The sequence below is a fragment of the Mauremys reevesii genome, linkage group 2 (assembly GCF_016161935.1).
Source record: "Mauremys reevesii isolate NIE-2019 linkage group 2, ASM1616193v1, whole genome shotgun sequence".
NCBI classification, from domain to species: Eukaryota; Metazoa; Chordata; order Testudines; family Geoemydidae; genus Mauremys; species Mauremys reevesii.
Genome location: NC_052624.1, coordinates 181,975,556 through 181,988,046, shown reverse-complemented (window position 1 = coordinate 181,988,046; position 12,491 = coordinate 181,975,556). Strand labels below are relative to the sequence as shown.

Below are 12,491 nucleotides of genomic sequence, written 5' to 3'. Positions count from 1 at the left end.
AGCACTTTCCAAATTATAAAATGGTGAGGAAAAAACTTCATTTCCCTGCTTTTTGCTCCAGTTTGCAACCTTTTGTTGTGTTGCATAGCCCAAAAACTATTTGGTTTCCAGATATACCATATGCTTGTTCCTCAATGAGGACAAGTACTTTTGATATGTTTCAAGAAATTTGGTTCGTAAGTTTTTCACATGGAGATGAGACAGAACTAAGTTTGAAGGTAGAATAGTCTTGACAAAATGTACCTCTTTCTGGGTACATATTCCCTCTCTCTGGTTACAAACAAAACAAGGCCCAGTGTTTGCAGAAGTAGCTAATTAGGTCTTTGGAACAAGACACATTTAAATTCCCAGGTGCCATTCATACACCAGTGAAGGCAGTGCACACTGAAGAAGTGGAAAAAGACTTGATACCCAAACCATCACGTCAGCAGTAGGAAAGTAACCTGCACTTTCTATCTAATGTCATGCATATGATAGAAGCAGATACAGATCTGATTGGAAGAAGGTGCTAAAGGGGAAAAGGAAGAAAAACAAACAGAAAATATACTTTTCTGCTTTTTCAGATGCTGAGGCAGGTTCTTCAAGATGTTTGAAACAGCAATGTGTCAAAGGGCTCTACAATAGCCTAAATCTTTTAGGGAGTGACTAATGCTTAAGTTTTTCTATACTATTGCTAGATGCGCAGTGATGTATAAAATCAGACTGCTGTATATGTATAATAGCAGAGAACAGAGAGCTATTCTGTTGGTAAACACTTTAGTGAAAACTTCATGTTGTGCTAAGGAGGAAGGTAAGAGGCACACAGTTCCAGTTTTTACTTTCTGGGCGAAATAAATTACTGTATCCCTGTTAAAAGTAAGTGGTAGAGCTTTTTTGTTTGTTTGTAGTTGTGTATTTTCTGTAAACAGAACAATGGGATTAGAACATTTCTTACAGAAATGGATGGAGTAGCCATTAGAACCTGCAACTTTATCAGATTGGTGCTATTTAATAGCTTCTTGGATTGCATTCAAAATTATGGCATTCTGAAAAGTGTATGGTATATTTTCTGTTAATGTGGGGAATTTTAACTCCTGTAAGAACCCCTTGGTGTCAGTAGGACTCTGCTTCTCTTCAGGAACATTCAGCTTCTTATAGAAATTCAGGCTAATTTTATTAGTAAATTGGTAACTAGTTTTACCTAACATCCTACCTTGACTGTTGCTATAATACTTTTGATGTTGAGCTGTATATGAATTGCTAGCTAATTTGCCAAATTTGTTGCTAAGCTTGAAGGACAGCTGTTTCTTATAAGATATCATTTTGCTTTTTCAGATAAAAGAAGGTCCACTTCATTTTTTAATATGGGTTACCTGTTCAAGAGTTTAAGGTGAGAATATTAAATGTTGATTTCCTACAGCTCTTTTAATGGTTTTTCTACTTTGTCTTTAGGGAATATGTCTTGATTTGAGAGGCATGGGCTATTATAATCCTAAGCAGGTAAGTGTCATATGGTGACTTAAGGGATGTGGGAAAGCCTCATTAATTTAAAATATTAAGCTCAGTTTGAAAGGCCTTATTTTTAAAATTAGCCCTTAAGTCTCTGATTTAAATAAATCAAGCATATGCAAATAGTATAAATGAGTTGGTACTCATGTCAGAAGATATATTTACCTTGATCTTGGTTCGTTAGCTTTTGAGAGATATTTGGGACAAGTATAAACAAATAACTCTCACAGACCTCCATTTTACCAGAGGAGTAAACAATTCCAAGCTAAAACTGAATTACTTTCTCGCGTTATCAATTTGACAAGAGTTGCCTTAAGGCGCCACCTTTTCCTACCTCCCACCCCTTCTGCTTTGCTCATTAAGTCAGTAACTATGTATTTGTCAAGCTGACGCTCTCACTGAAGCTGTCTCATTTGTCTCTTTTCTTTAGGACATGTTAGACTTATTCTACAGTGCTAAAACAGAGATCTTTGCAAAATACCTACACAAAGTTACTTGTCATGTAGCAATTGAAAGGTGCAATGGGAAGAGTATATTGCATTACTACTTTTAATCAGATAAAGGTGTAATGATGATTGAGAGAATACACGGCAGAAGTCAGTCACATTGCTTAATGCACTACTGGAAAGCACTCATGAAACTATTGGAGTAAGGGCATTACAAGTATCTATACAAAACAGAAGTAAAACAGAATCACTATAGGGGCAAGAATGATGATTTTCACAACTAAACAAGATGGTCACTTATATATTATAATTAGAATGATCTTTGCTAATAAAGCTAATGTATAAAAATAGTGATATACTACTGTACATCACTGGCTTTCCAAAGCAGAGTAATTAATTTTCAATGCAAAGTAGTGAACCACCTTACAACAATTATGAAAAAGAAAATTAAAGGAGAATTCTTATATAAAATAATTCTTTTCCCCCTCCTGCAGCTTTTGCTGACAAGCACTTTGTGAATGAATTTTTTAAATGCAGCACTAGAGAGACTTTTCAGGTTAAGACAGCTTTATTACCTATGGAAATGGGAAGTACTGATTGGCTAATGCAGGGGTTGGCAACCTTTCAGAAGTGGTGTGCCGAGTCTTCATTTATTCACTCTAATTTTGTGTGCCAGAAATAAATTTTAACATTTTTAGACGGTCTCTTTCTATAAGTCTATAATATATAACTAAGCTATTGTTGTATTTAAAATAAATAAGATTTTTAAAATGTTTAAGAAGCTTAATTTAAAATTAAATTAAAATGCAGAGCCCCCCCAGACCAGTGATCAGGACCCGGGCAGTGTAAGTGCCACTAAAAATCAGCTCGCATGCCATAGGTTGCCTACCCCTGGGCTAATGAGTTGATAGTATAAACATTAGGCTTTTTGTTTGGCATCTATATATGCTGAAACATACAGAGGGTATTTTCTGATAAGTAAACTGGAAAGAGATTTTTCTAGTCATTTTGCTCTCAGTTCACAATTTTGTGTCTCTTTTGAATATACCCAGGGTGGCTCTGCTGTGGGAAATTTACAGAAGATAGCACAGTGCTGATGATGCAGAGATGAGAAGTTTTTGGTTTGGAAATATAGAGAGTAAAGCCAAAAACTTGAGTGCCTAAAAAATTAGACATGTAAATCTATATTTGATCACCTGAATAAATGTCCCAATTCTCAAGGGTGCTGAAGACCCATGGCTTCCACAAAAATCAGTGAGGGCTGTAGTTACTCAGCAAAACTGAAAATTAGAACACTTATTTAGGTGCCTGTGGGCCTCATCTTGTTTACACTTACATCTTTGAGGATCTTTGTGCTTTAAAGGAGTCCCATTGAAATTAGGGGACTTGTTACATGAATAATTGCTCATGGGCAGAAGTGTTTGCAGGATCAGGGACTAAATAGAAATTTAGGTGCCTAACTAGGTAGCAAAGCTTGACAATTTTGGCATTTTTGCATTAGACTGTGAATATTCTAGGTGAGATATTTAGGTAGTAATGAGGTGGGAAAACCATTTTTATTACTACTATATGTAATAAAATGTAAAAGTGGTTTTTTTTATTTGGTCAATAATAAAAATAAAACCTGGAATTTTATTTTGCAATCTTTTTATAATGAAAAAGTCATAAACCATCACAGAACAGGTTAATCAATTATCAGGACAGGAGAGTTTTGGGCACTAATATATATTTTTACAAGATAGGGTGGTGGTGGAACATAGATAGATAAATAAAGAATACTGAACAAAAATAGACTGTACTGCACTGAGGGATAGTGAGATTTACAGTATCAGAGGGGTAGCCGTGTTAGTCTGGTTCTGTAGAAGCAGCAAAGAATCCTGTGGCACCTTATAGACTAACAGACGTTTTGCAGCATGAACTTTCGTGGGTGAATACCCACTTCTTCGGATGCAAGACTTCTTGCATCCGAAGAAGTGGGTATTCACCCACGAAAGCTCATGCTGCAAAACGTCTGTTAGTCTATAAGGTGCCACAGGATTCCTTGAGATTTACAGTTTCAAATTGCAGTATGAGGAGTTTTAAGTGGAAAAGCTACTGGTCAGGGCTGGTGGTAGGAAGTGGAAGAGGCAGGCTAGTGCATGTAGATTTGTGCAGCCTGTCAGGGCCCCTAATATCAGAGTTTGGGATAATAGTAAAGTAAATAATAAATAAGCAAGTTCCACTATATAAACACCTTCCATATAGTCTCAAAATGGCTGACTTGCAGGGGTGATATAGTTGTTGTCAAATGAATATATCTGATAGTACAGGTAAAAGTTGGTAACTCTCTTTTAGGTGTGATATCCACCTGGTGGTGGGAGTCAAAGCTCTCTCTCCCCCTCCCCACCCCCCAACTTCCTTCTGGCATGTTGCCCCGTTTTCTTATGAATGATCTCATTACAAGAGAAATAACCAGATGTCTCAGCAGGATTGTTTTCATAATGCTACCACAGTCTATGCTTACCCAGGGTCATCATGCTTTCCTTTACATTATAGTATTTGTTTTTCCTTCTTTTGGACTTCAGCTGTACTCTGTATCCTTCTGTATTAGATTTTTATTTAAAAAACAAAGGCTATTGCAAATCATTGAGGGAGGAGAGGCTGCTTTCCTCAGATCCCCCTGTCTGCAGGGCTAGGTGAGAAGCCCCGGATATGATGGGGACAGATTGCGTGGGGCACATGGGGCTGCTGGAAGGGTCACAGACTGGGGTACAGAAGGGCTAGTGTGGGGGGGCAGACTGTAGAGGGGCACAGGAACTAGTGGGGTAACAGCATTGAGCCAGAGGCTGAATGGGAATGAGGGGTGCAGGGACAGATGGGGAAGGGAGGTGGCTGAGTGGGGGTGCAGGGCCACGTGGGGAGAGAGAGGGTGCATGGACACACAGGGACGGGGCAGATGTGCCTGACTGAATGGGAGAAGCTAGGGGTCAGCCAGGGTCTCCATGGGAGAGGCTCTCAAACTCCCTAAAAATCTCCATGCCTTCCCCTCCTCCCTCCCCCCCCAAAAGCCCATTCCATACTTTGGCCACTCACACCCAACCACCCTCCAGGTTCACTCCCAGGTTTCTGCCTGTAACGATGCAGTTCTGGCGGGACCCAACTGAGAGTGCCAATTCAGGACAAATTGCTTAAACAGGGCAGTTACAGCCCAAGGCTGGGGTTTTTCCACTTCTAAGGCAAACCAAACCAGCCAGACAAAGAGGACTTTGGTCTCACCCCACTGGCTAGCAACAAGTCACACAAGCAATTCCCTTAGACACTCCAGTTTCCCAGTATCACCACCAGTGCCACTCGTCCTGGGAATGAACGGTTATGAAAACCAACACCCCAATAAAAGAAAAAGGTTCTCTCGATCCCAAAGAATCAAGCCCCAGACCCAGGTCAATATACAAATCAGATCTTACCCACAAATCATGCTGTTGCCAATCCTTTAGAATCTAAAATCTAAAGATTTATTCATAAAAGGAAAAAGATATAGATGAGAGCTAGAATTGGTTAAATGGAATCAATTACATACAGTAATGGCAAAGTTCTTGGTTCAGGCTTGTAGCAGTGATGGAGTAAACTGAAGGTTCAAATCAAGTCTCTGGAGTACATCCCCCGCTGGGATGGGTCATTCAGTCCTTTGTTCAGAGCTTCAGTTTGTAGCAAAGTCCCTCCAGAGGTAAGAAGCAGGACTGAAGACAAGATGGAGATGCGGCATCAGCCTTTTGTAGTCTTTTCCAGGTGTAAGAACACCTCTTTGTTCTTACTGTGGAAAATTACAGCAAAATGGAGTCTGGAGTCACATGGGCAAGTCCCTGCATACTTTGCTGAGTTACAAAGCGTATCTGCCTTCTCTCAATAGGTCAATTGTATAGCTGATGGTCCTTAATGGGCCATCAAGCAGGCTAGGCAGAGCCAACACCAACTTGTCTGGGATGTCACCCAGAAGCACAGCATAAGTTTGAAGTACAGACAGTATAGAGCCAATATTCGTAACTTCAACTACAAAATGATACATACATATAGACAGCATAATCATAACCAGCAACCCATTACCTGGTCTTAGACACCCCATGTGACCCCATTTACATAAGATTTGGTGCCACTACAGGACCTTGGTTGCAACCATGTTCTATATGGTCCCAGATTATATCAATAACGTCACACTGCCCAGCAATTACTTCTGTCTCCTTCAGCTCCTCCATTAGCCCTGATTCTCCCAAGCCTTTGCACTGCTTCTCAGGGGTGTGGGAAATAAGTTCCTGTACTGTAGTTTAAATGAATTATTACTCCAAGTTCTGTATTAATATGCCTACTAAGGAATCTATGCATCAAAAAATATTTCCTGAATCTTTTTTTGTGTCAGTATTGTTACAGACATACCTGCTGATAGGTATTTTTAAATAAATTAACAAAACAATTGAAACTGGCATAATTATACAGTGTTATTTTGACAAATAATATTTACAGAATTTTAAAATATTGTACGCTGAATTTAATTTTTTGGCGCAGAATTCCCTTAGGAATAAGATGTGTGGCTAAGTACCTCATCTTGCGGCCTAAAATATCTGAGGAAATATATATTTGTCACGTGAGAAAAGACTTCAACTCTGCATTTCCTTCTCTCTGTGTCTCCTCTTCCTCCACGCCAGTTGTAATGTTTGGGCCTTCAGCCAAGTTCCCAAAGTGTTGCCTGAACTTTTGGCCTGATACTCAAACAGTGCATATGTTTCACCTCTCAGAGCTCTGAGGGGGCAGCATTACTGAAGATAAATCACCATTTTAAAAAACCCAAGTTGTAGCTCTTGAGAGAAGTAGGAGCCTATATTTAAAACACGGAAGGCTGTATCAGTATTGTTATGAAAGGGCATGGCAGAGCGATACTAGGAGTGAAAATCCTTTCCAGGGTACTCTCAAACCAGAAAACAGTTCAAACTTTAAGAATGGAATTAATTGTCCACAAAAGGGGCATAATGGCCTTGAAAGAAGACTGGGATGGGTACATATAAGAAAAACATTAAAAAGGCTGGAGGAATGAACACCCACTGGGAGTCAGGAAGTCCTAAATTCTAATTCCAGCCTTGCCACTAATTAGTCTTTGGGCAATTTTTTCCACTTCTCTTGGTTAGGTTCCTCATCTGTTTTTTGTAAAGTGTGGGTGAGGCAATAATATTACTAATTTACCTATCTCACAGGAATGTTTTAAGGATTAATTAGCTATTTGTGTACAGTGCTTTCAACATGTAAGACACTAAATGCCTCATTCTGAGGCTGATTTATACCATCTTGGTAGTGCTAAGGGCCCTTTAACACTGCCAGAGGAGTGTGAAGTGGCATTAGTGTAAATACGAATCTGGCCCTAAATATGCTAGGTATTCCTCTTGTTGGTATAGGCACAGCAGCTCAAGTGCCAGAAACACAAATCCCAAACGTTAACAGTTATTTTAAATTACATATTGCTAATAGAACAGGAGTACTTGTGGCACCTTAGAGACTAACAAATTTATTTCAGCATGAGCTTTCGTGAGCTACAGCTTACTTCAGCTCATGCTGAAATAAATTTGTTAGTCTCTAAGGTGCCACAAGTACTCTTGTTCTTTTTGCGGATACAGACTAACACGGCTGCTACTCTGAAATCTGTCATATTGCTAATAGAAAATCTATTCTTTAATGAGAGTATGGAATCAGCAGACAATATATGCATATTCCATGTTGAGCCATTATGCTATGCTTCAGCACATCCAAGGTGTACATACACTGGCTGTTTAATGTACACCCTGTGGCGTGTTATTGCTTACCTAAGGCCTAATACTGCATGACCTTGTTGTTTCTGTTAATTATGTTTTCTCTTCTAGGAAAGTAAGTTTACTCATTCTGTATTGTGCCAAACCACATAATCTGAAAAGGACTATTGTGGCTCCAGTTGGAAAGACCTCACTTGGCTTCAGCCATCACTGGGAAAGCGCTATAGTCTTTTATTATTTTAACTGGCCAAATGCCCTTTTTCCCCACATTAGCAGCCTCCCTATGGTGCTTGTAACCTTGATATTATTTTCACTTTTATGCTAAATTTCACCAGATGAAAGACATAAACCCTCAAATTTCAAAAGAAAAAAATAGCATGTTTTGTTAACTCCATATTTCAGAAACAAAGCCTGTGAAAATTATAACCTATGTCTGCTGGCTGCAATTGTGTTCAGTAAAGCCATCTTGCCAGCTGTTCTCATTGGCAAAAGGAAACATAATATTTTGGTATCTTTAATTTGTCCATTCCAGAGGAGAGTTTTGCTTGTGTCATCATTTAAACCATACATGCTAACATCAGTCTGGCAAACATAACACTTTATACAGACTCAGTTTTGGACAGTAGCACTATGATGTTGCAATAAAGCAGTTTTAGAATATTAAATCCAACTTAAATTGTTTTCCTGAGTGTGGATTACTGCAGGTGTTCTGCATGGCTCTGCTGAAAAATTGTTTTGTATTTGTTCTAATTAAAATCCTAAAGTAGATGTAAAAACAAACATGAATGTCTTAGGGCCTGATCCTGCCTTCGTGGGAGTTGAGGGTGCTCATCATCTGTAAGGACTGAGCCTTTAGTGACATGCCTTTTGGTGTGATCTCGAATGACATTCAGTGCCCATAGCTCCATCTGAGGTGACCAACAAACAGCAACTCTTATTTTCAGGCCTTAGAGAGAAAAAACTATGGTGTTGTGGCTTGTGCATAAAACTCAGGGGCATGAAACCTGGAGTTCCATGAGCTGTCAGGCCATATTTTTAAAAAAAATCACACAGCAAATAAGAAAAGAACCATTTAAGTGTATTTATTCGGCACTGCGGTGGAACCCCCAAGGCAGCGAAAGAAAGGGCCCCCAGAGAAACTGGCGACGACGACCTTCAGGTGATAGCAAAAAAAAAATATACCTGGAACCAGCTAGAGCGAATGGCCCAGGATAGAAGACTCTGGAGATCTGTGGTTGGCGGCCCATACCCCGGTTGGGGTGACGGGCATGAATGATGAATGATTCTTAAGGCAAGATGACAGGATTTACAATATGCATATGCCCTTCTGTTGCCTGATTGGTTGAGCTGTTATTGATTATTCTGACTGTACTGATTATTTTAAAGAATCCTTATTGAGGTTGCAGGAATAAACCATCCCGCTGTGTAGAAAGAATAATAAATATGGTAGGCAACCAGCTTGGCTTAACAGTGAAATCCTTGATGATCTTAAACACAAAAAAGACGCTTACAAGAAGTGGAAGATTGGACAAGTGACCAGGGAGGAGTATAAAAATATTGCTCAGGCATGCAGGAGTGAAATCAGGAAGGCCAAATCACACTTGGAGTTGCAGCTAGCAAGGGATGTTAAGAGTAACAAGAAGGGTTTCTTCAGGTATGTTAGCAACAAGAAGAAAGTCAAGGAAAGTGTGGGCCCCTTACTGAATGAGGGAGGCAACCTAGTGACAGAGGATGTGGAAAAAGCTAATGTACTCAATGCTTTTTTTTGCCTCTGTCTTCCTGAACAAGGTCAGCTCCCAAACTACTGCACTGGGCAGCACAGCATGGGGAGGAGGTGACCAACCCTTTGTGGAGAAAAGTGGTTCAGGACTATTTAGGAAAGCTGGATGAGCACAAGTCCATGGGGCTGGATGCACTGAATCCGAAGGTGCTAAAGGAGTTGGCGGATGTGACTGCAGAGCCATTGGCCATTATCTTTGAAAACTCATGGCGATCTGGGGAAGTCCCGGATGACTGGAAAAAGGGTAATGTAGTGCCCATCTTTAAAAAAGGGAAGGAGGAGGATTCGGGGAACTGCAGGCCAGTCAGCCTCACCCCAGTCCCTGGAAAAATCATGGAGCCAGGGCCTCAAGGAATCAAATTTGAAGCACTTAGAGGAGAGGAAAGTGATCAGGAACAGTCAGCATGGATTCACCAAGAGCAAGCCATGCCTGACTAACGTAATTACCTTCTATGATGAGATAACTGGCTCTGTGGATGAGGGGAAAGCAGTGGACGTGTTATTCCTTGACTTTAGCAAAACTTTTGATACGGTCTCCCACAGTATTCTTGCCGGCAAGTTAAAGAAGTATGGGCTGGATGAATAGACTACAAGGTGGAGAGAAAGCTGGCTAGATCATCGGGCTAAACAGGTAGTGATCAATGGCTCCATGTCTAGTTGGCAGCCAGTATCAAGCTGAGTGCTCCAAGGGTCGGTCCCGGGGCTGGTTTTGTTCAATAGCTTCATTAATGATCTGGAGGATGGCGTGGACTGCACCATCAGCAAGTTTGCAGATGACACTAAACTGGGAGGAGTGGTAAATATGCTGGAGGGTAGGGATAGCATACAAAGGGACCTAGACAAATTAGAGGATTGGGCCAAAAGAAATCTGATGAGGTTCAACAAGGATAAGTGCAGAGTCCTGCACTTAGGACGGAAGAATCCCATGCACCGCTACAGACTAGGGACCGAAAAGCTAGGCAGCAGTTCTGCAGAAAAGGACCTAGGGGTTACAGTGGACAAGAAGCTGGATATGAGTCGACAGTGTGCCCTTGTTGCCAAGAAGGCTAATGGCATTTTGGGCTGTATAAGTAGGGGCATTGCCAGCAGATCGAGGGACATGATCATTCCCTTCTATTTGACATTGGTGAGGCCTCATCTGGAGTATTGTGTCCAGTTTTGGACACCACACACAAGAAGGATGTGGAAAAATTGGAAAGAGTCCAGCGGAGGACAACAAAGATGATTAGGGGGCTGGAGCACATGACTTATGAGGGGTGGCTGAGGGACCTGGCATTGTTTAGTCTGCAGAAGAGAAGAATGAGGGGGGATTTGATAGTTGCTTTCAACTACCTGAAAGGAGGTTCCAAAGAGGATGGATCTAGACCAGTGGTTTTCAAAGCCAGGCCGCCACTTGTTCAGGGAAAGCCCCTGGCGGGCCGGGCCGGTTTGTTTACCTGCTGCATCTGCAGGTTTGGCCGATCGCGGCTCCCACTGGCCGCGGTTTGCCGCTCCAGGCCAATACGGGCTGCGGGAAGGGTGGCCAGCACATCCCTCAGCCCGCGCTGCTTCCTGCAGCCCCCATTGGCCTGGAGCAGCAAACTGCGGCCGGTCAGGGGCTTTCCCTGAACAAGCAGCGGACCGGCTTTGAGAACCACTGATCTAGACTGTTCTCAGTAGTACCAGATAACAGAACAAGGAGTAATGGTCTCAAGTTGCACTGGGGGAGGTTTAGGTTAGATATTAGGAAAAACTTTTTCACTAGGAGGGTGGTGAAGCACTGGAATGCGTTACGTAGGGAGGTGGTGGAATCTTAGAGATTTTTAAGGTCAGGCTTGACAAAGCCCTGGTTGGGATGATTTAGTTGGGGATTGGTCCTGCTTTGAGCAGGGGGGTTGGACTAGATGACCTCCTGAGGTCCCTTCCAACCCTGATATTCTATGATTTTATGATTTAGAATCCCCAATTGATAAAAGTAATTGGACCCTTGAGCTTCGACAGGTTCCAGCTCTCTGTTTGGGAACCCCCATGTGCACAGCGGTGACTCTCACACTGAGGGCAAAGCAGAGTTCTTAATAATTGTATTAACACGGTTAGTAAAAGCACAAATCTGCCAATCCAAAAGAGAATGTAGCTGTAGTGTAATATTAGTTTGACATTCCATGTCATCCCATGCACATACTCACACAATTCTTGTGGAGACTTAGAGGTGGGAAGACAGGTGGGTCCTATCCTGTGTCTAGCATGCCAAGAAAGTCCAATAAGGAAGGTCTACTACTCACATGGTGGTTGGGCCTGATGGCTCTCATGAATATTTAGAGCCAAGCTTCCCTGACAGGGCTAGCTCTCAAGAGGTCTGCTCTCTTTTCCAGTCAGCCATCACTGAGCTGGGTTCTTCCTTGTATTGCCTCTCTCCAGGCTCTCACAGAGAAGGCGGGGTAAGGCTGATTGCAGCGACAGACTCACGTTAACCCCTTCAGACCCAGTGTGGGGTTGGTACACCCCACCACACTTTTCAGGTGGGCTCTGCACTAAAGTCTTAAGAAAAAGATTGAGTCTGCAGGTTTTTTTAGTTCCTTGCAGCTTTTAAGGATTGTGCCTTATCCTTTAAAAATAAAATAGGAAGTTTGACTGAAATAATGTTTTATTCCAAGCTTCTGCTTGCCCTTAGGTACTGTATGGACTCCATCAAGATGAGAACTGGAGAAGAGGAAATTGGCCTTATTAAATACATGTAGTTTTTGCATCCTCTTCATTGTTTCACCACCATGTATGTGGGAATCCCAAACACCCTTAGGCTTGAGTGTTGGTGAACATTTTGAGATGATCAATTAGTGGTTACTATTTGTATACGTTCCAGTATACTTTTATACCATGACCACAATATCCTCTGCAGTGCTGATGTAGAGTCAGATCTTACAGTCCATTAAAGCACAGAATATCACAGAACCACTGTAGTTGCTCCTGTGTCACCTCTCACAACCCCAGGATTGGCAGGATGCAAATCCACTTTTCCATACATCTGTTGTG

At 41.5% G+C, this 12,491-nt stretch overlaps 1 long non-coding RNA gene across 1 annotated transcript in view; it reads left to right on the top strand.

The window, feature by feature from the left end:
• LOC120396779 overlaps positions 1-1,480 on the top strand; it is a 61,660-nt gene extending 60,180 nt beyond the window's left edge. The window contains exon 7 of the long non-coding RNA XR_005593368.1: positions 1,432-1,480. This is a non-coding gene — a long non-coding RNA (uncharacterized LOC120396779). The remainder of the gene's footprint in view (positions 1-1,431) is intronic.
• The last annotated feature ends 11,011 nt before the right edge of the window (positions 1,481-12,491 follow it).